General features: G+C 40.6%; 1 protein-coding gene and 1 long non-coding RNA gene across 5 annotated transcripts in view; one reads left to right on the top strand and one right to left on the bottom strand.

The window, feature by feature from the left end:
- The window catches only part of BACH2 (BACH transcriptional regulator 2), a 378,167-nt gene that overhangs the window by 327,884 nt on the left and 29,130 nt on the right, over window positions 1-21,153 (bottom strand). The window lies entirely within an intron of this gene.
- Window positions 12,604-19,906, top strand: LOC145520964 (uncharacterized). The gene is made up of 2 exons (XR_014064957.1): window positions 12,604-16,205; window positions 16,550-19,906. It is a non-coding gene; the product is annotated as an uncharacterized LOC145520964 (long non-coding RNA).

Genomic DNA, 21,153 nt, shown 5'->3' with positions numbered 1-21,153 from the left:
TATAAGAAATGGAGTAGCCATCATGGTCAACAAAAGAGTCCAAAATGCAGTACTTGGATGCAAAGAGATGGGAATACCAGACCATCTGACCTGTCTCTTGAGAAACCTGTATGCAGGTCAGGAAGCAACAGTTAGAATTGGACATGGAACAACACACTGGTTCCAAATAGGAAAAGGAGTACGTCAAGGCTGTATATTGTCACCCTGCTTATTTAACTTCTATGCAGAGTACATCATGAGAAACGCTGGGCTGGAGGAAACACAAGCTGGAATCAAGATTGCCGGGAGAAATATCCATAACCTCAGATATGCAGATGACACCACCCGTATGGCAGAAAGTGAAGAACTAAAGAGCCTCTTGATGAAAGTGAAAGAGGAGAGTGAAAAAGTTGGCTTAAAGCTCAACGTTCAGAAAACTAAGATCATGGCATCTGGTCCCATCACTTCATGGGAAATAGATGGGGAAACAGTGGAAACAGTGTCAGACTTTATTTTGGGGGGCTCCAAAATCACTGCTGATGGTAACTGCAGCCATGAAATTAACAGATGATTACTCCTTGGAAGGAAGGTTATGATCAACCTACATAGCATATTTAAAAGCAGAGACATTACTTTGTCAACAAAGGTCCGTCTAGTCAAGGCTATGGTTTTTCCAGTGGTCATGTATGGATGTGAGAGTTGGATGGTGAAGAAAGCTGAGTGCCGCAGAATTGATGCTTTTGAACTGTGGTGTTGGAGAAGACTCTTGAGAGTCCCTTGGACTGCAAGAAGATCCAACCAGTCCATTCTAAAGGAGATCGGTTCTGGGTGTTCATTGGAAGGACTGATGTTGAAGCTGAAACGCCAATACTTTGGCCACCTGATGCGAAGAGCTGACTCATTGGAAAAGACCCTGATGCTGGGAAGGATTGGGGACAGGAGGAGAAGGTGACGACAGAGGATGAGATGGTTGGATGGCGTCACCAACTCGATGGACATGGGTTTGGGTAAACTCCAGGAGTTGGTGATGGACAGGGAGGCCTGGCGTGGTGCGATTCATGGGGTCGCAAAGAGTCGGACACGACTGAGCGACTGAACTGAACTTAACTGAACAGCGCATGAGGCATGAATTTGGGCAAGAATTAATTTATTAAGGGCCATTAAACAGCAATGTTAATATCATCTGTGCATTAAGGTAATCAAAATTATCCTTTTCTTATCTTAGAGGAATTTTCGTTCCTTTAAAGAATAGCTTCTACTTTTTCATTCTGAGATCTTTCTAGTCACCATCTCCTACCTTCTGCTTAGGGCTTCCCTCGTAGCTCAGTGGATAAAGACTCTGCCTGCAGTGCAGGAGGCCTGGGTTCAATCCTGGGTCAGGAAGATCCCCGAGAGAAGGAAATGGAAACGCACTCCAGTATTCTTGCCTGGAGAATCCAATGGACAGAGGAGCCTGGTGGGTGGGCTACAGCCCATGGGGTTGCAAGAGTCAGACACAACTTAGCGACTAAATCACCACCACTACCTTCTGCTTCAAAGTGGGCTAACTGGATGTTACAAAGATCAGACAGCCATGGTCCGTGATGGGGCTTTTTGTTGAATGGGAGAGAATATCATCAAATAAACAAATCCAGATGTAAATGAGTAATTAAAATTCTAATAAAGGCTAAGAAAGATAGAAGGAGGGAAAGTATAAACAACTCATGGGGGTGCTCCTTAAGGGTGGGAATCAGGGAAGGCTTATGGAGGAAGTATTAAGATAAGACTGAAGGATGAGCCAGAGTTAGAAAAATGAAAAGCTGGTGGGAGGTGGGGTGGCATTTTCAGGAGAAGGAGCAGCCATAAGGAAGAGCAGTGGCCTCTGGTCAGAGAGGTAGATAAGAGGTCAATGAAGGAAAACATCCTGATGCGACCAGAGTGTCCTGTGGGGGCCAGGTCAGCAGAACTGCATAGATGGGGAGGCTGGACTCTCCGGGCAGCGGGGAGCTGTGGGAGGGCAGACAGGGGTAGGATGTGCGGACTGCTTCACGAGTAGTATCCTGTCCTCAGAGTCCAGACCAGGGAACTGCCTTTGATTCAGTTTCTGTCCGTCTTTAGGTGTGGAATCAAGAGGGAATTAAAAAATTGGGCAAGATTTTAGAGACTCTTCTCTTTGTATCAGAGAATTCAGATACAAAAATATCAGCCATTTAGAGAAACAATGGAGACCTCTCAGAAGGTTTGTGATCTCTGTTTCAGAGGTAAGCTCTGTCTTGTGGCCTGGGAAAGAGTGACGAGGTAAGATCATTTTCCTGTGTCACTTTGCAGAAAACAGGTCAGAATCACAATGGAAATGACTCAAGATGGGCGACTCTCTGCCATGGGAACAGAGTGCGAGTGTGCTCAGTTTCTCAGTTGTGTCCAACTCTTTGCGACCCCATGGACTGTAGCCCACCCGGCTCCTCTGCCCATGGGATTTTCCAGATAAGAATACTGGGGTGTGTAGCCATTTCCTCCTCCAGGGCATCTTCCCAACCCAGGAATCGAACACCAGTCTCCTGTACTGGCAGGTGGATTCTTACAGCTGATCCACTTGGGAAGCTCACAGAAACAGAGTGAGGGTTTGTCAACTGTCAGCTGAAAGGAGAGATGTACTTTTGCTCCTGGTTACATACAGGCACTGTGTTGGGATGCGGCCCCCAAAAAATCTGGGCAGGTGACATGGCTTCCCATTATCTTCCTCCCGGGACTGCAAAGTCCATGGCAGTGTGGGTCCCCTCTCCCTGGGAGAATGCAGTGAGCTACTGTGTAAGGCACATTTTGTGCCCACTTGCTAAGATCCATGCGTCAATACAAAATAAAATGTTCATTGGTACATTTTGTTGTTGTTGTTTAGTTGCTAAGTTGTGCTTGACTTTCGCGACCCTACAAAAGACTGTAGCCTGCCAGGCTCCTCTGTCCGTGGGATTTCCCAAGCAAGAAATCTGGAGTGGGTTGCCATTTCCTTCTCCACGGATCTTCCCAATCCCGGGATCAAACCTGTGTCTCCTGCATTGGCAGGTGGATTCTTTTACCACTGAGCCACCTGGCAAGCCGCTGGAAGTTTTTAATATAAAAACAAAATATAAGGTTGCGCAATAAAAAGCAACACTGTTTTCACCGAGAAGGAAATAAACTCTATCAACAAAAAACCTTTTTCCCAGCAGAGTAGACAATTTAAATGCAAACTCTGCAGATGAAGACTATAATTTATTCCATAGGTGGCAGGTTCTAGGTGACAGACATGTTCTTCCTTCCTTTCTTCCCACCCACAGAGTTTGGGCCATTTCTAGACGATGTTCAGCTGACATGCTTTCAAAAGATGCAAAAAGAGGTGATGCACACTCTCAGTGGAAAGGGAGTGTTCCACCAGTTTTGGTAAATAACTGATCGAGACCTAAACTTTTGATTTCTAAAAGAAAGAACAAGATGATTCACAAATGCCTAAGGAAAAAGTAGGTCTGGCAGCCAGTTCTGAATGAAAGTAAAAAAATAAAAGTTTGCACTTAAAAGTGAATCTTGGTCAAATTTTAGACAAATCATTTAATTAAATCCTCTTTTCTTTTGCCATGTCTCCATTAGTACATTTTTTTTTTCCAGTTTAAGAAAAGCTGACCTACCCAAATCAGAATTTATAAATAACTAAGAAGTAGTTATTTGTTAAAAATTATTTCCTTGTGAAAGGAGTCAGTTTTCCATATGTATTAAAGATCACTTATAAAAATGGGTTTATTGTTTAAGAGATAATTTTTCAAAAACACATCTAGTATTTTGAATGAAGCCTCACTGTTCCCTGTCCCTCCATCTCTCTCCCTCTATCCATCCATTCATTCATTAATTAGGCAAATGTTAACTGAGCCCCTGCTCTGGGCCAGGCATGGGGATTCAGCACTTGGAAGACAACAGTGAACAGAACAGCCTAAACGCCTACCCTGACGGGAGCCTGAATTCTCATGCTACACCCACAGAGCTATAGAACTGATTGTGAAGGAAAATGAACTTCCAAAAAATAATAAACATTTAAGTTTTTCAAGATGAAAAGGTTCTAGAGATCGTTTACACAACAATGTAAACATAGTTAACACTACTGAATTATACACTTAAAGAATGATTAAGAGGGTACATTTGATATTGTGTGCTTTTTGCCACAATGAAAAAACTAAAACAAATTCTCAAAAGGTCAAAAATACATGTAGTCAATATTAAAAAACTAAGATCATGGTATCCGGTCCCATCCCTTCATGACAAATAGATGGGGAAAAAGTGGAAGCAGTGAGAGACTTTATTTTCTTGGACTCCAAAATCACTGTGGACAGTGACTGCAGCCATGAAATTAAAAGACGTTTGCTCCTAGGACGGAAAGCTATCACAAACTTAGACATCATATTAAAAAGCAGAGACAGCACTTTGCCAACAAAGGTCCATATAGTCTAAGGTATGGTTTTTCCTGTAGTCATGTATGGATTTGAGAGTTGGACCATAAAGAGGGCTAAGTGCCGAAGAATTGATGCTTTTGAATTGTGGTGCTGGAGAAGACTCTTGAAAGTCCCTTGGACAGCAAGGAGATCAAATCAGTTAATCCTAAAGGAAATCAACCCTGAATATTCTTTGGAAGGACTGATGCTGAAGCTGAAGCTCCAATACTTTGGGCACCTGATGCAAAGGGCTGATTCATTGGAAAAGACCCTGATGCTGGGAAAGATTGAAGGCAAAAGGAGAAGAGGCTGACAGAGGATGAGATGGTTAGATAGCATATGGACTCAATGGACACGAACCTGGGCAAACTCTGGGAGATAGTGAAGGGCAGGGAAGTCTGGTGTTCTGCAGTCCATGGGGTCACAAAGAGTCAGACGCAATTTAGTGACTGAACGACAAGGACAACAATATTTACTGAGCACTTACTATATATTAGGTTCTGAGTGTCCTCTTACTTAATCCTCACTATAACCTTAGGAAGCAGGCGCTGTTATTATCCCCGTTTTACAGATGGATACCCTGAGGGGGAAAGCAACTTATCCAAGGTCACGTATCCAAGAGATGGAGCTCAGATACAATGGAGCTTGTCAATTAACTTATCTCCTAACAAGTTAAACTGTTTCCTTACATATACAAAGTTTTGAAAATAAGCGATACTATTTTCAATAGGACCTACACCTAATAGCAGGAAAAGAGTAGTAATCATCCTATGACAGTAAAAGTAGCTATAGTCACATCTGTTTTCATTCTTCAACTTGATTTCTCAGCTTTTGATGATTTCTAGCCCAAATCACCGCCCTTCTGATGGTTACTTTGCCTGAAAACCTATGTGCTGGATAAACTGCTTGTGACCATTTGTCTCTAAGCCATAATATGCTTTTCCTACTAATGGAAAAAAAAATCACACAGGATGGTTTCTTTTAAAACAGACATTACTGAAACTGTAAATATTTTTAGCCCTTTGTACTTTTCATCCAGCAGCTTGGCTGAGAATAATATAGAAACACTTAAAAATAGCCCTTCAGTACTCTGAAAACCATCAACTAGTTTAGCACAAACCCAGCACCTGCTTGACTTAATCAACATGATTTTGCCAGTCACATAAAAAAAGAAAACCCTTTCAGTTTCAGAATTTTGCTCCCTTAAAAACCAAATGTGTCACTAGGGCACTTGGTGTGAGGTTGCCCCCTCTCTTCCTAACTTAGAAGGTGACACCTGGATCAAGTCATGGGTAACTAATGAAGATGCAACTTTCCCCTTAGTGCAACACACCTCACAGCAGTGAGAAAAAGCTCCCCAGGCAAGAGCCTTCATAACAGTTGTTAGGATTTTAATGGAGAGTTATTTTGTTCTACAGTTTATAGGTGTTGTTCAGGTTAACCTGAGGACACAGAGAATAAATCAGCTGATACAGAAAGGTAACCTTATGTGACAGGATATATGCCCTCTGACCTGTTTTTCCAGGACGATCCATAGATTTCAGGACAGAAAAAAGGAAGAAAGGGGGACGGAGGGAGGAAAGAAAGGCAATAATTTATTTAGACTCTACTCTGTTCAAATACTTCGTGCTTAGCATCAAATTTCCAACTATGGTGTAAGAAGCATTATGTTGTAACAGAACAGGAGTAGCTGGCCTAAACAAACATCACCATCACAGGATTTTAAAGCCCACATAATGTGAAGCACCAGTTTTCAGGTTGCCAGCTATGCTTATTTAATAACATAAAGATTAATACAGCTTGGTGCCAGACAGTCTTTTCCCTGTAGCCAAATTGGATGAAGATTTTATAACATCACCTTCCATAATCAAAATTCCTTGGAACATGAGGTCTCTGGCCCAAACCAAAGAGAAGTAGTTAAAAAACATCATGTTTTTTTATTTAAAAAGTGGAGGCAGAGCTTTAGAGTGAATACATAATGTATTGTCTAAAGGGGACATTTTCAAGAGTGAAAGGGGATGTTGTCAATTAATCCAGAACACAGGTGTGAACTGGGACAGTCCTGGGCAAACCACAAGTATCCCACATCCCACACCTATGAGCCCCTCAAGGGGAAAGTCATAACCAGGCTTCGATGTAAACCATTTTGTTTCCTCTGACACTTCTGGTCTCCTAAAATGTATGAGACTATGCTAATAAAATCTAAATTTTCTACTTAGCTTTTTTTAAAAAAAAACCTCTCTTCCCTTAAGAATAAAATTTGGAATGACTAGAAAGCATGCCTTCTTCCCACTTTATCATTCAAATTCCCCAGGCACAGACAATGAGACTCTATCTAAAGCAAAAGTCAATGGATATATCATCCTGGACAGAGGATGACTTGTTTTTTGCCAATTTGGCACCTTTCACCAATGGCTGATGAATCACAAAGATCCAGAAGACCTATTGGTATGAAAATAGAACACCAGGGATGCCAGAAACAAGATTTTTAAAGTTCCTACGAGATCAGAAATGAGCCCAAATGAATACAGTCAAGTTGATGGAGGCTCCAATGTGAAGTTCTGCCTAATTGATCCACAGAGGTGGCAGCTTCCTGATTCAACAGAGGCAGTGTGACCAGGCTGCCAAAATGTCCCTTTGGCCGCATAAATAAAGACACTGTTCTCAGACCAGAGAAGTCCAAGTCTCATCATACTTGGCTCTAGTCAAACTACTCATGGAGAATGGCTTTAAATTTTTCCCACTACATTTTAAGGCACCTTCTCATAAACCAAAGACTCTGAAGAGGGGGAAAGATCAGAATGATGAATGAACTCCATCTGAGGAATACTAAAGAGAATGGACTGATGCTGAAGCTGAAACTCTAATACTTTGGCCCCGATGTGAAGCACTGACTCAGTGGAAAAGACCCTGATGCTGGGAAAGACAGAAGGCAGGAGGAGAAGGGGACGACAGAGGATGAGATGGTTGGATGGCGTCACCAACTCAATGGACATGGGTTTGGGTAAACTCCAGGAGTTGGTGATGGACAGGGAGGCCTGGTGTGCTGCACTCCATGGGATTGCAAAGAGTCAGACACGACTGAGCAACTGAACTGAACTGATTGAAAGAGAATTTAGCATGAATAGCTTGGAAAAAGAAGACTTACAGAGGTTATGGTGTTGTCTTTATTCAAATAACTGAAGATCTGCCATGAGAACTGTTAGCTTTATTTGCAACATAGAAATTAGGATCCCTTATTTGTAATTTGAGGTTGGTAAATGCAAAACTATTACATTTAGAATGGTAAACAACAAGGTCGTGCTGTATAGCACTGGGATCTATGTCTAATCTCCTGGGATAAATCATAATGGAAAAGGATATATATACGTGTAAAACTAGTCACTCTCCTGCACACCTGAAACTAACACAACACTGTAAATCAAATACATTCCAATATGAGATAAAAATTTATTTTAAAAAGAGAAAAAATAAAAGAAATGAGGAGCCCTTAAAGGAAGCATCTGCATCTGATGGTGTTGAACCTGAAGACACTGAACTTCCTGCCCACTTGCACAGCTGGTAATTACATCGGGGAGAATGCCACACTCTTCATGAATCAAACACCAAGAACTAGCCTGGGGCTGCACTAACAGATTTTCTTCATCATGGATTGCAGAGTTCTTCTTTTCTAGCCAATCTTATGAATGAAAGGGCAACCCAAGCTGAAATAACAATTTTTAATACATCTCATGGACAAGTCCAAGTGTACTGGAAAGAGGAAATGCAGCAGTAGCTACACCATATATTTCATATTTGACCTAAAATTGGCCACACAGAAGCCCCAGTCATCCTAAAGGACTTCTGTGGTCCAACACAATATGTACACAGAATTAAATGAAAGCATCACTGCTGAACAATTTTTTAAAAGCTATCACTGCACAAGTTGCTTTCAACATACAAATAATTCTTATTCCAAAAGACCATTTGCACATAGTAATGGGATGTATATTTAATTTTTTCTTACTTTTTGGCATCCTGAAAAATATTGCTTTCAAAATACCTATATCCATTTATAAAAATTTAAATGCAGGCAACAAATCACAACCAGATAAAAGTGCTTAAAGTAAAAGACTCTAGAGCCAGAAACAAAACCCAAAAGATAAGACATATTAGAGAAATACAGAGAGAGAAGCAAATCAATAGACTATAATCTCAATACTGAGCACAAAGTTTGGCAGATAGTTGGTAAGTGCAAGTAAATGCTCCCTACAGAAAGGCTCGATTAAGTAGAGTATAACTGATTAGTGAAAAAATAACTGTGTGTCTTCCTTGATCTTTTCAAAACTACTTGACACTATTTGCCAAACATTAAGAAATCAATATATTAAGTTATGCTAATAAAATAAGTGGTGATAAATAACCTGTTGTGTGTAAGGCCTGGGTCACCCAGTGGTGTGACACCCTGCCAGCTTAGTCAACAAGGGGGGATTTCAGGCCAGATTTTAATTGCCTGCTCTCCATCTTTGAACTTGCAATAGGTTTGGCTATAAGGAAAAAAAAAAGGACTTATAGCCAAAAAAGGGTACATCACTTATACTGTCTGTGTCTTATATTTAAAGTATGTACCTTATATTTAAAACTGTTTTTTTTCCTTGGCTTTAATCCTACAACAAACCAACTGCAACTGCAAAAGCAATAAAATCCAGTACCAACAAAAACCAACATGCTAGGGGATTCACAGCAAAGGAACCAGCAGCTTGATATATTCTAGCTGTATAAAGAGGTCTTCTGTCAACTCACTATATTCTGCTTACAAGTATTTTACTACATTTTAAAAGGCCTGAGGAGCTACTGTAATGTTTCAAACTCTAAACTATCTTCCTAGACCCGATTCAGCCAGTAAATAAATATATTTTAAAATAAAAGAAAGTGAAAAGTCCCCCATTTATCTAAAGGTGACCATTGTAAACAACTTGTTCTCCTTCCAGAAATTTATTTTGCATTTGCCTCTAAACCCACACATAGGTGTGCATACAGTTTTTTAAATAAAAACATTAATAATCTTCCATTTGAATTTTTTCTCCAAACATTTTAACATGGACCTCTTTCTAAGGTAATTTTCCCTTCAAAGAAAATTTTAAAATCTGGGTGCTGTTGCATGACCTTACTAATTAAGAGTTTTTTAGAATCACCATAACTTACTAAAGTTTTGCAAAAAATTTAAAGTGAGATGCAAATTATGTAGAATAAATTGCACAAATCTTAAGTAAAAAGAGAAAAAAACCTATCCAGCTGAGCATTCATATACCTTAGATTCCCTACAGCCAACCAAAATCTCTATTTGCCTCCGTGAACACTCCAAAGTAAGTCAAGACTGTTAAAAAATAGTTGGTTCCCAATCAATTGACTGACTTTCTCAACAACAGATGGGTGGAAATAGCCTTCACAAAATTCAGAACCATAATATGACCCCTTGTATAGCCCCTATATATAATAGAAACAGAATCCCTAGCATTGTTAGAGAGGCATGAAATTACCATAGACCATTCCCTCTCTTCTAACACACTATTTGAGATGTTTGAGTTTGTTTGTTTTTTTAAAATACTTTATATTCTTCAAGTGATGTGTGGCCACACAAGACTGATGTTCCCAACTCAACCTCATTATCTGTCTGCTGTTGCCTCTCCAGCATCAGCCAGATTTATTCATTTCCATTCAACAATTATTTATTAAAATTTTACTTTGTGCAAGACACAGTGCTAGGGGTAGGGGGTACTACAAATGCACACCCAGCATCCATGAGTTTTCAGTTTAGTGGATGAAAGACTCATATACAAGTGTCTACTTGCCAAAGCATCCAACTGGCAGTTGAATGATGAAACCAAGACCCAAGAGGGGCCAAGGAGAAAAGCAGGGCTCAGCTGTGGTAAATGGGGAGAGAGAGTGGAAGAGGTGTCATGTGACTTGGCCCTGAGAAGACAGGATGTCTAGGATTCCGACTAGCAAACATTAAAGGGAAGTGAAAAGAGATGGAGAAGAGAGAAGACTTCTAAAGGGAAAGCACAATAAACAAAATTTGCAAAAGCAAAACAAGCAAAGGAGTACTACATACACCAGAAGAGCAGGTAAGGGAGAATGCTGGCAAGAAGCAGGGTTCATGAATCTACACTGGAGAAGGACTCAGGATACATGTTTCACCTGAAGGATCAACAGACTTTGAAAAATGATCTTCCTCTCCCTGTAAGTTATACTCTCTGACTGAGGGCTCAGCCTCAGAAGGCCCCAGCATGAAGCAAGAAGGAAGAGGAAGATCCTGGCTAGTTGTCCAGGTCTCAGACCACAACCAGGAAACCACAGAGGGATGTATGTTGTGACCAGGACTTTTTCCCATCAATCCAAAATGTACTGAGACTTTGCAAACACATTTACCAATGAAAACTTGCCTCATGATTCCTTTAAAAGCTGCTTAGTTTTGAAATAAGAGAACCTCCAAACACTGAATTAAGTCATCTACCTGCATTCTCTGTTTGTCCACAGGTCACTGAATGTTGAAGTTGCTAGGAAAAAAAAAATAATGTCATTGTGGGATTTGGTATACATCTGAGCTTCAAGCATCAGGTCCCCTTACTCAGCTGGTCCTCCTGTTTCCTAGAGGGGCTATTTTGTGAAATATAATATTTCCTGGCACACAGCTAGGTCATGTCACATTTCTCAGCCTCCCACGCAGTTAGTTGGTGACATGTGACTGAGATCTACTGATCAAATGTGAGCAAAAGTGATGATGCTAATTTACAGGCCTGGTCCATAAAAATCTCCCATGTGTGATCCTCCATGTTCTTTCCTCCTCTCTTGATGTGATGTAAAACCCCCAATAACTGTGGAAGCCATGCGCTAGAAATGGAGAAACTACAAAATAAAAGTAATCTGGATTTCCGAAGGACAACCAGGAGGAATGCCACTTATTAACACCCATTGTGCCACTTATTAACACCCATTATGGACCTTGAGATTTGGGGGGTTATCTTTATAAGCAGCTAACTTTATCTTAACAATACCCAAATTCTGACCACGCTTTTGCCTTAGTTTTTTTGGGTCTATCGAGAAGTAGGAACCAAGACAGTATTAGAAACACAGAAGATCTGTTTGGAGGAGGGAGCAAGAGAAGGTGAGAGGTCCTTCGGACTGCAATGTGGACAGTGAGAGGGAAGGAAGGAGGAATGAATGGGAAGTCTCAGACTGCTGCACAGTTCCAAGAAAGGTCTGGTCAAGCAAATGTGAGTTCTCAAGCCAACATGGCCCACTGAAAAAATCTTGCATCCCAAAGGAATGAGGCTACAATGGGAACCTCCATGTCATTGATGGGGAGGAGCCCAGGGGCTCAGGGTGGTCCTAGAGTCAATGCAGAGGTGGCCCCAGAGAGGCACCAAGTGGGCAGTGAGACAACTTATGCTTCAGCTGCAGATATAAACATCTCATGGTCATGGACACCATATTTCTCAAACTTTCAAATTTCAAGTCCTACTTTCCCTTTCCTCCTTCCACTTACCCAAATGCACACTTACCTTTCCTCCTCTGCTCCTGTATTCTTTTAAGAAGAGTTGTTCCTTCTCTAGTCCAAAGCTAATCTCTCCATGCATTCCAGCTAATATGTCCTCAGATCTTCTTAGAGACATCATTCCATTAATTGTCTCCTTCCTCTTTCTCTCTTCTGGATTCTATGTACTCTAGTATGTGAACATGCTTAAGATTCTCAAACTTAAAAAACTAAGTTTAAAAAAAATTATTGAAGTGTAGTTGATTTAAAATGTTCCAGGTATACAGCAAAGTGCTTCAGTCATACATATATACACCTATTCTTTTTCAGTCTGCTCAGTAGTTCAGTCATGTCTGACCACTTTGTGACCACATGGACTATAGCCCGCCAGGCTCTCCTGTCCATGGGATTTTCCAGGCAAGAATACCAGAGTGGGGTGCCATTTCCTTCTCCAGAGGATCTTCCTCACCCAGAGACTGAACTCGGGTCTCTTGCATCTCCTGAATTGCCAGGTGGATTCTTTACTATTAGCACCACCTTAACCCCCAATTTATCCCTCCCGCATTTTCCCTTTTGGTAACTATGCATTTGTTTTCTATGTCTGTGAGTCTACTTTTGTTTTGTAAATAAGTTCACTTGCATCATTTTTTTAAATTAACTAATTTATGTATTTACTTTTTGTTGCTGAGTCTTTGCTGCAGTAGAAGGGCTTCTCATTGTGGTGGCTTCTGTTGCTGCAGAGCACAGGGTGCGTGGGCTTCAATAGTTGTGGCAATGGGCTTAGTTGCTCTGTAGCATGTGCGACCTTTTCAGATCAGGGCTCAAACCCATGTCCCCTGCATCAGCAGGCAGATTCTCAACCACTGGACCACACTGAAGTCCCCATTTGTATCATATTTTTTAGATTCCACATATAAGTGGTATCATGTGACATTTCTCTCTTTCTGATTTATCTCGCTTACTTTGATAATCTCTTAAATCTATCCACGTTGTTGCAAATAGCATTATTTCATTCTTTTTATGCCTAAATAATATTCTGCTGTATACATATATCACATCTTTATCCACTCATCTGTCAGTGGACACGTAGGCTGCTTCCATGTCTTAGCTATTAAAAACTAAGATCTAAAAATGCTCATTGACCCTCTTTCTTTCCTTCCCTTCCCATCTCATCTTCTTGCAAGAGTGGTATAAGGGAACTATTTATTTCTTATTTTTTACTACACCACAACTTCTCTCACTAGGATCTCACAAACCTACAAGTTGAAATATCCTGGAACCCTTGCCAACCTCTCTGAAATGCTTAACACTACTGATAACTCCTTCCTTCTAGACACTCCTGCCTTGGGTTCTAGGACATCCTATCTTTAAGTTTTCCTCCTCCGGCAGACCATTCTTTCTAAGGCTTCTTTTTATTGGCCTCCTCCTGAAATATCCACTTCCCAGGGCTTCTATCGTTGGTTCTCTCTGTTCTGTCTCTCACATTAATCTCAACCCTCCCCCCAGTCTTATGACTTAACTGAACACCCTGACGCTGATGACGTCGCCCATGCAGTCACTGAAAGCTGGGAGTTGTCCTCAATTAGTTCCTCTCTCTCCAGGCTGTGCTGTGCTTAGTCGCTCAGTCATCTCCAACTCTTTGCGACCCCATGAACGATAGCCCGCAGGGCTCCTTTCTCCATAGCATTCTCCAGGCAAGAATACTGGAGTGGGTTGCCATGCCCTCCTCCAGGCGCTCTTCCCAACCCAGGGATCAAACCCAGGTTGCCCACATTGCAGGGGGATTCTTTACCATCTGAGCCAGCAGGCAAGCCCAAGAATACTGGAGTAGGTAGCCTATCCCTTCTCCAGGGGATCTTCCCGATCCAGGAATCAAACTGGGGTGTCCTACATTGCAGGAGGATTCTTTACCAGCTGAGCTACCAGAGAAGCTGACTCTTGGCACCATCACCTCCTAATCCCCATCCCCACCCCCACTGTTCCCTCACTCTCCGCATGGACTACTACAGGAGCATAGGAGCTGATCCTAGGACCTCTGAATCCATTCCCATAGTCACATCTCCACATAGTTGTAAGGCAATATTTCTAAAGCACAAATGTGATCAAGATAATTCATTGAAATTTCAGAAGTGGTTCCTCACTGCCTACAGGACAAAGGTCCATTTCCTTAGAACAGTATATAAGATCCTTCATAGTCAGGCTCCCATTTATGTTTGAACCTGATCTTCCTCCATGTCGCCAAGCTCTAGTCATACTGAACTATCTGAAATTCACAGAACGTGGTATATGTTCTATGCTTCTAAAACTTTATACAAACCTTTTGCCTTGAATGCTCCTTCCACTACCCTTGTCCAACTGAGGGAACATACTACATGTTCTTTCAATATTCAGTGTGGGATTCATTTGTTCACAGATGTCTTTACTGGTTAACCCACCCTTCTGTGGGCCCCCTTCTCATCCTCACACCCCCAGTCCAGGCCATTCAAGTGGCTCTTATACAGTTAGTACTGGTTCATGGCACCTATCATGTGATTCCAGGATGGCAATGTTATCCTGCTCCTTTCTGAACAGCATTGACACAAACTAGACACTTAATGAATGCTTACTGATAGAAAGAATGAACGATGAGCAAATTCAATCCTCCTTCTTCAGCTGGGCCTGATAAAATTTAAAACAAAATTCTCAGAGTGGCCCAAAATCATGATGACACTGATCAACATTATAGGCACGCACTAGTGGCCAAGTTCAAGTAGTGCCATCTTTAATTTACATGTGAAAAGTGAGCACTTGGCATTAAAGGAGAAAGACTCAAATATTCTACATAAGATCACTGTAAAGATAGCTCAAGGGCTTTTATCCCAAGGGATGTGCATTCATTCTCAGTAATTGTATAAACCAGGGTTCACATTTCACACGGGACTTTCTCACACAAATTGGAAACAGAAGACAGTTAAATGAGGCACAGAAAAGCGTGGCTTTGAAACACAAGGAACCACATGTGCATTTTACATTAAACGCTGTTGTAATTTGCTCACAGAACGTAGTACAAAAATTATCCTAAAAGTTATAGCTTGTAAATTTGATATGTAAATAGGAATTTAAAATTAGAAATCTCCATGGCCACTGAATACTAAAAGAGTAAAAAGAAAAAGGGAATGAAAGATAAAATACACAGTTTCAAACTCTCTGGGATATATCTCCCTCCTGCCTGATCAGTGGGAGGCCAGTTAGCACATTCAGCGTACTGGGTAAACACGAGGGTTTACGGAAAATGGACCTTTTTATGAAAAATCATGGGTCAAACAACTCTATGACGTATCTGCTGTTAAAGGAAACACATTTTTTTCTCCTACCTGATATGATGATGCGTGGTGTACTTATCCACAGAGACAACTGAACATGATTCCCATCCCAAAGCTTAGTGAATACTTTTTTAAACTTTGAAAAATAAATCCCCAAACATAGTTCTTGTAACATATTAAATCCTGCCAAAGATGGATGTTTTCAGGGACACAGTCCAAAGAAAGCTTTTAATTTATTTAATGGTCTCTGAGCTAATGGTATCAAGAAAATGGGTATCTTTGTTCTAAAATACACAAATCACTGATGCTTATACAATATATAGCAACCACTTGACTTAGTTCCTGCTGTTCAGCTTTAAAAGAGTAGTATTTTACCTGGAACTGAAACCTGAGACTGAAATTCTTCAAAAAGTCTGGGAAGACATCAAACTTCACATTTTGCCAAGCTAGTAAAATGATTTCTCAAAACAGCATGCTAGTATACCAGCTTTTAGACAAACCTAAATGAAATGTCAGGAAGGGACTACCATGGTTCCTCCTCTTGTCCATTAATAACCATCATGGACTGTAATAACTGATGGTCCCACATTGTCAATCCAACAGATTATTGGCACCAACAAATCCTCTTGGAAATCTGCTCATAACCACCCAAGTCCAAGTAGATGTGACCTCTCAAGTTTTAGACTGAAGATACTAAAGAAATGCATTTGTAGGCTGAAAAGCTTATGGTGTGGTGGTTCAGTTGCTAAGTCATGTTTTACTGTTGCGACCCCGCGGACTGTGGCCTGCCAGGCTCATCTGTCCATGGGATTTCCCAGGCAAGAATACTGGAGTGGGTTGCCATTTCCTTCTCCAGGGGCTCTTTCTGTCCCAGGGATCAAACCCAGATTTCCTGCATTGGCAGAAGGATTCTTCACCACTAAGCCACCAGGTAAGCCTTTGAAAAGCTTTCAACTCGGGCTAAAACGCTCCAGAGTGCCAGAAGAAATTCTTTAAATAAATACTCAGAGAAAATCTGCATCTATGGGTGACTCAGTGGTACATACAAAATTTATCCTTGAGCAAACCAAACAGGAATTTGAATGATCTCCCTCTATTTCTCCTCCTTATACTTTTCAAATTCAACCTCAGCATTGTTCAATCTCTGTCCTTTTTACTCTTTGCCCTTTGTCTGAAGTTTTCAACTGAGTTACTTTACAATACTGTTGTAGTTATGGAGGGAAATGTTATTATTCTTCAGAGATGATGCTGAAGTGTTTAGGGTTAAAATGTCACAAGGTCTACGCCTTACTTTCAAATGAAACTTTTAAAAATATGAGCCCCCTTTCCCAATAGTGGTGGTAGCTTAGTTGCTAAGTTGTGTCCAACTCTTGCGACCCCATAGACTGTAGCCTGCCAGGCTCCTCTGTCCATGGGATTCTCCAGGCAAGAATACTGGAGTGCGTTGCCATTTCCTTCTCCAAGGGATCTTCCCGACTCAGGAATTGAACCCGGGTTTCCTGCACTGCAGGCAGATTCTTTACCGACTGAGGTATGAAAGAAGTCCTTTTCCCCAGTACATATACACAAAAGTATATACAGAAAGACACAATAACAAATGTTAATGATCAATGAGCATAAACTTAGAGTTGAGAAGTGTTCCTTATATTATTCTTTCATCTTTCCTCTAGGTGTGAATTTTTCAAAAGAAAGAGGAAAAAAGTTTTAAAAAAATTACTTTTCTTAATGAATACCAGTTTTTCATATTGTAAATCCATTTTCTAGCACCACAGACCTAAAATTTGGGGGACCTTGTGCTAAAGAGATGTCAGGAACAACAGAAGACACCTTTAATTGTCTTCAATGAGCACAACTTTGATTCAGTTTGCACGTGTTGGAGGGGACTGGTTGAGACATCTAGGGTGGAGGTGGAGGCCTGGATGAATGCACCCCTAATCCAGGCACTTTCCTCCAGAAGTCCCCAGAAAGCTGGGGCCTCAGGGTCTCCTGGTCTCTACCTCCCAGGGAGCTCCTGGTTACTCATCCTGCCTCCAGGATCTACCTATGGCTCCTGGGATATGGCTGGGAGTTCACTGAGAATTTGGGGCTCAATTCAAAGCACACACACATGGGACAAATTTGCCAAATAAACTACTGCGTGTTAGATCTTCTAATTTTAAAAGATAAGTGTTATAAATATTCTTAAATGCTTTCAAAACTTCAGCTCAGTCTAAAATGCTTCTTCAGATATTTATGTGCAAATCTGATGTGAGCCATTTACTATTCTAATCAGTACAGATCTGGTCAGAGAAACAAAAGATTGGAACTAAAAACATACTTCATATCTGACAAAACATCAACAGTCTTTCTCGTTCAATTATACTGGCATAGATGGCAAAAAGGCTTTTTTTTTTTTTTGGCCTCACTGAGCAGCTTATAGGATCTTGGTTCCCTGACCAAGGATCCAACCCAACCCCTGGGCAGTGAAACCGGGGAGCCCTAACCTCTGGACCACCAGGGAAGTCCCAAGAAACATTTCCTCACAACAGGCATGTTGGGATGACTGCCTTCATCCTCACAGAGTATGCTTTCAAGAGGGAACGTGGTAGAAGACAGTTTCTTCTCTCTGCAGCTACTTTTTTTCCAAAATCACTTTCCATTTGCCCTAAGTCAGGGTTTCTGAATAATGACACCCAAACTGTACTCGAAACAGGGCACTAAACGCCTGTTTTCAAAGGTCAGACAGAAGTGTCAGCTTCTAGAGAGCTGATTTCACACTGTGCACATGATATTTTTTTTTGGGGGGGGGTTGCAACAATATGATACAAACATAACTTTATCTAATGTTTGTGCTAATATGATGCTAAACTTCTAACTCACACACCGAGATCTTGGCTACAGTCCATCTCTCCTGAACATGGTTGTCTTTTAATTAGCCAGATACGTCTGTAATAATAAATACAAAGCTTCCTAAGAACTCAATAAACCCAGCTGAAATCTTTACCACCTAAAGCATTTAGATAGCTTGTAATCAACTAGATGGTGTTTTCTCAATGAGAAATACAGATTGCAAGGTAAGGTATCTTTTGATCCGTTCACACTGAGTGTTCACTTACATGGCAGCCATGGGGCTGGGAACCATGCCATGCACATGTGCTCCTTTTGTTCTTAGTACAACAGTGTGAGGTAGGTAATGCTACAGGCATTGGACAGCAGAGAACAGGGAAGCTCTGAGAAGGGGAAATGAATATGCATCAGGCATGACCACACAGCACTGTAACAGTGCTCATTCTAAATTATCTCACCTAACTCTCTTTACAACCTTAAGACGTATCAGTAACCCCATTTTACAGAGGAGAAAACTGGAAGGTACATAGCCAAGATTGCTAAGCTGGGAACTAAACCCCCTTATGCATCATGAACACAGTTCCTCTCTCTGGTCACGAAATTCCTCAAGCTTCAAGCCAGAAACCGGAGGCAGAGGTCATGGCCATGGAGGGGACTGCCACAAATATTACCTCCTGGTCACTGTATCCACTAAGGCTACAGAGACCCATTGCCTTGGAGGAGGGGAAATATACAACCATCCCCCAGGGTTGAAAGTAAATGTCTTTTTAAATCCAGAGGATATGATCTACTGGGAGGCTTTATATTTTGGTTTAATCCAGAGCTTAAAGCCGAATGAAAACAAACTGCCAATCTGACTCCAAGGCTGACTCAGCCTTCCAGAGATTCTATAAATGACCAATCACCAAGAGAAGGGAAAGCTCTAGAAGACCCACTGGAAGGCTCTTCTCGGCTGCCTTCCTGCTTGTCCTTCATACTTCCCTCTGTATGACTAACTCGGGGTCTAAATTTACATGTGTAATTATTCACAACAGCCAAAGGTGGAAACTACCCAAATGTCTATCAACTGATGAATGGATAAACAAATTGTGGTATATTTGTGGCATACAATGGAATATTATCCAGTCGTAAGGACTGAAATACTGATACAAGCTACAGCGTGGATGAACCTCAAAAACATAATACTAACTTAAAGAAGCCAGACCCCCAAAGTCACATATCATATGTATGATCCCATTTATATGAAGCATCCAGAAAAGGTAAATCCATAGAAGCAGGAAGCAGATTAGTGGCTTCCAGGGGATGAAAAATGAGGGTATTGGGAGTGACTTCTTAATGGGTATGCGGATTCCTTTGGGGTGATGAAAATGTTTTGGAACTAGATTGAGGTGATGGCTACACACTAAATTGTATACTTTAAGAGGGTTAATTTCATGTTATGTAAATTTACTTCAATTAAAAGAAAAACACATATGTGAATGCACACTCCTTGGGCAATCTTGAATAACAATGTACAGTATGCCAAGCCATAAAGATGCCCCACCCTGGGCTCTTTTTACATTACACACAAATAGACAGAGAAGGATTTCCTGTAAGTAAGCTGATCTTGAAGAAAAAAATGTTAGAGAAAGAAAATGAGAACTAAGCCAACTCAACAAAACAAAACAAGACTCAACACTGTATTTTTTTCATCTTTGTATCTCCTCTATCCCACGAAACCAAACATAAACCTCAATCACCAAGTACACCACACAACGAAAAACTGGTACTTAAAAGACCAGCAAAATGAAATCTGTTGTGGGTTGTCCCCCCACTGTCCCAAACTTAAAAGAAAAATCCAACAGTCCCTTAAACATACAAAAAGAGGCACAATCTCGCTGATAATCAAGGATATTCAAAAGAAAACAACTACAGAATCACTCTTCATCCATCAGAGTGGGAAATCTGGAAAAGATTCCAGCTCTCTAGCTGCAGTGAGGTAACCAGGTATTTCATATTTTCCTGGTGAGGCTCTCCATTGATGCAACTTTTTTGGAATGTCATCTGGCATCATCTTTGACTCAGCTCTTAGGAATCTATCCTTCAAAGTGGGTAAGTGAGAATATGTGTATAAGAATTTTAACTGTGGTGTTTTACGAAATGGTAAAAACCTAGGATGCTCCTGAATGCCATCAACTGAGGAATATTTAAAGAAACTAGGGTGCACCTAGTGCATCTCTGGGGTCGCAAAGAGTCGGACACAACTGAGCGACTGAACTGAACGGATGGTGCACCTATAACCATAAGAGACATTCATATATTAAAAAGAGGCATTAGATTTATGATCATTGATAAGGAAAAATGTTGTGACACAATATTAAGTAAAAAATAAGTTGCAGAGTATTATTCATGATTTTATCTTGACAGAGAAAAAATTATGTCATATATGTATGCAAACATACATACATATGTTTATATATATATTGCATTCAGAGCAAGGAAAATAAATAATCTGAGAACTGGGAAGAAAGGCAATAAACTTTTCAATATTTACCTTTATTATCATTTGAAATATTTTAACAATCATGTAATTGTCCTGCAACTATATTTTTACATAGAAAAAATTTAAATAAACAGGATTCTTTCCTCTGCACTTGACTTTAATGAGTGTAAAATATAAGCGTAAGAAATATGGATATGACAGTCCCATCAAAACCTACTTTGAGGGTATGACCTGAAGTTGAGGGATTCAGCTTATAGCTCCTAAGCTGTCTGTATTCCATCCCATTCCAGTGGGACTCAAAGTAGAATCTATGTAGACCAGCCTCAAACCCAGAAACAGGGAGGAGAGTTTAGAGACATTTTAGCAGTTTTCCAGAGTTAATTTTATGTCTGTTGAATGTAAGAATTTTTAAAAATCTTATGATTTTAGATGTCTTTAATTTCATTTTTCTAGTAATTCATTTTTATTGTATTTTATAAAATCATCCAGCCATGACTCAAAGAAAATGGTTAATGAAGCACAGTTCTTTGATGTTCATAATGATAAGGCACAGTAATATATTTAGGAACTTTAATAATGAAAGATTAAATTGTATTAAACATATTAGGACTATGC

Source organism: Giraffa tippelskirchi, chromosome 9 (genome assembly GCF_054371585.1).
Source record: "Giraffa tippelskirchi isolate mGirTip1 chromosome 9, T2T-mGirTip1v1.2.pri, whole genome shotgun sequence".
Taxonomy (NCBI): domain Eukaryota; kingdom Metazoa; phylum Chordata; class Mammalia; order Artiodactyla; family Giraffidae; genus Giraffa; species Giraffa tippelskirchi.
Note: the sequence above shows the minus strand (reverse complement) of the source record. Positions and strands in the feature narration are given on the sequence as shown.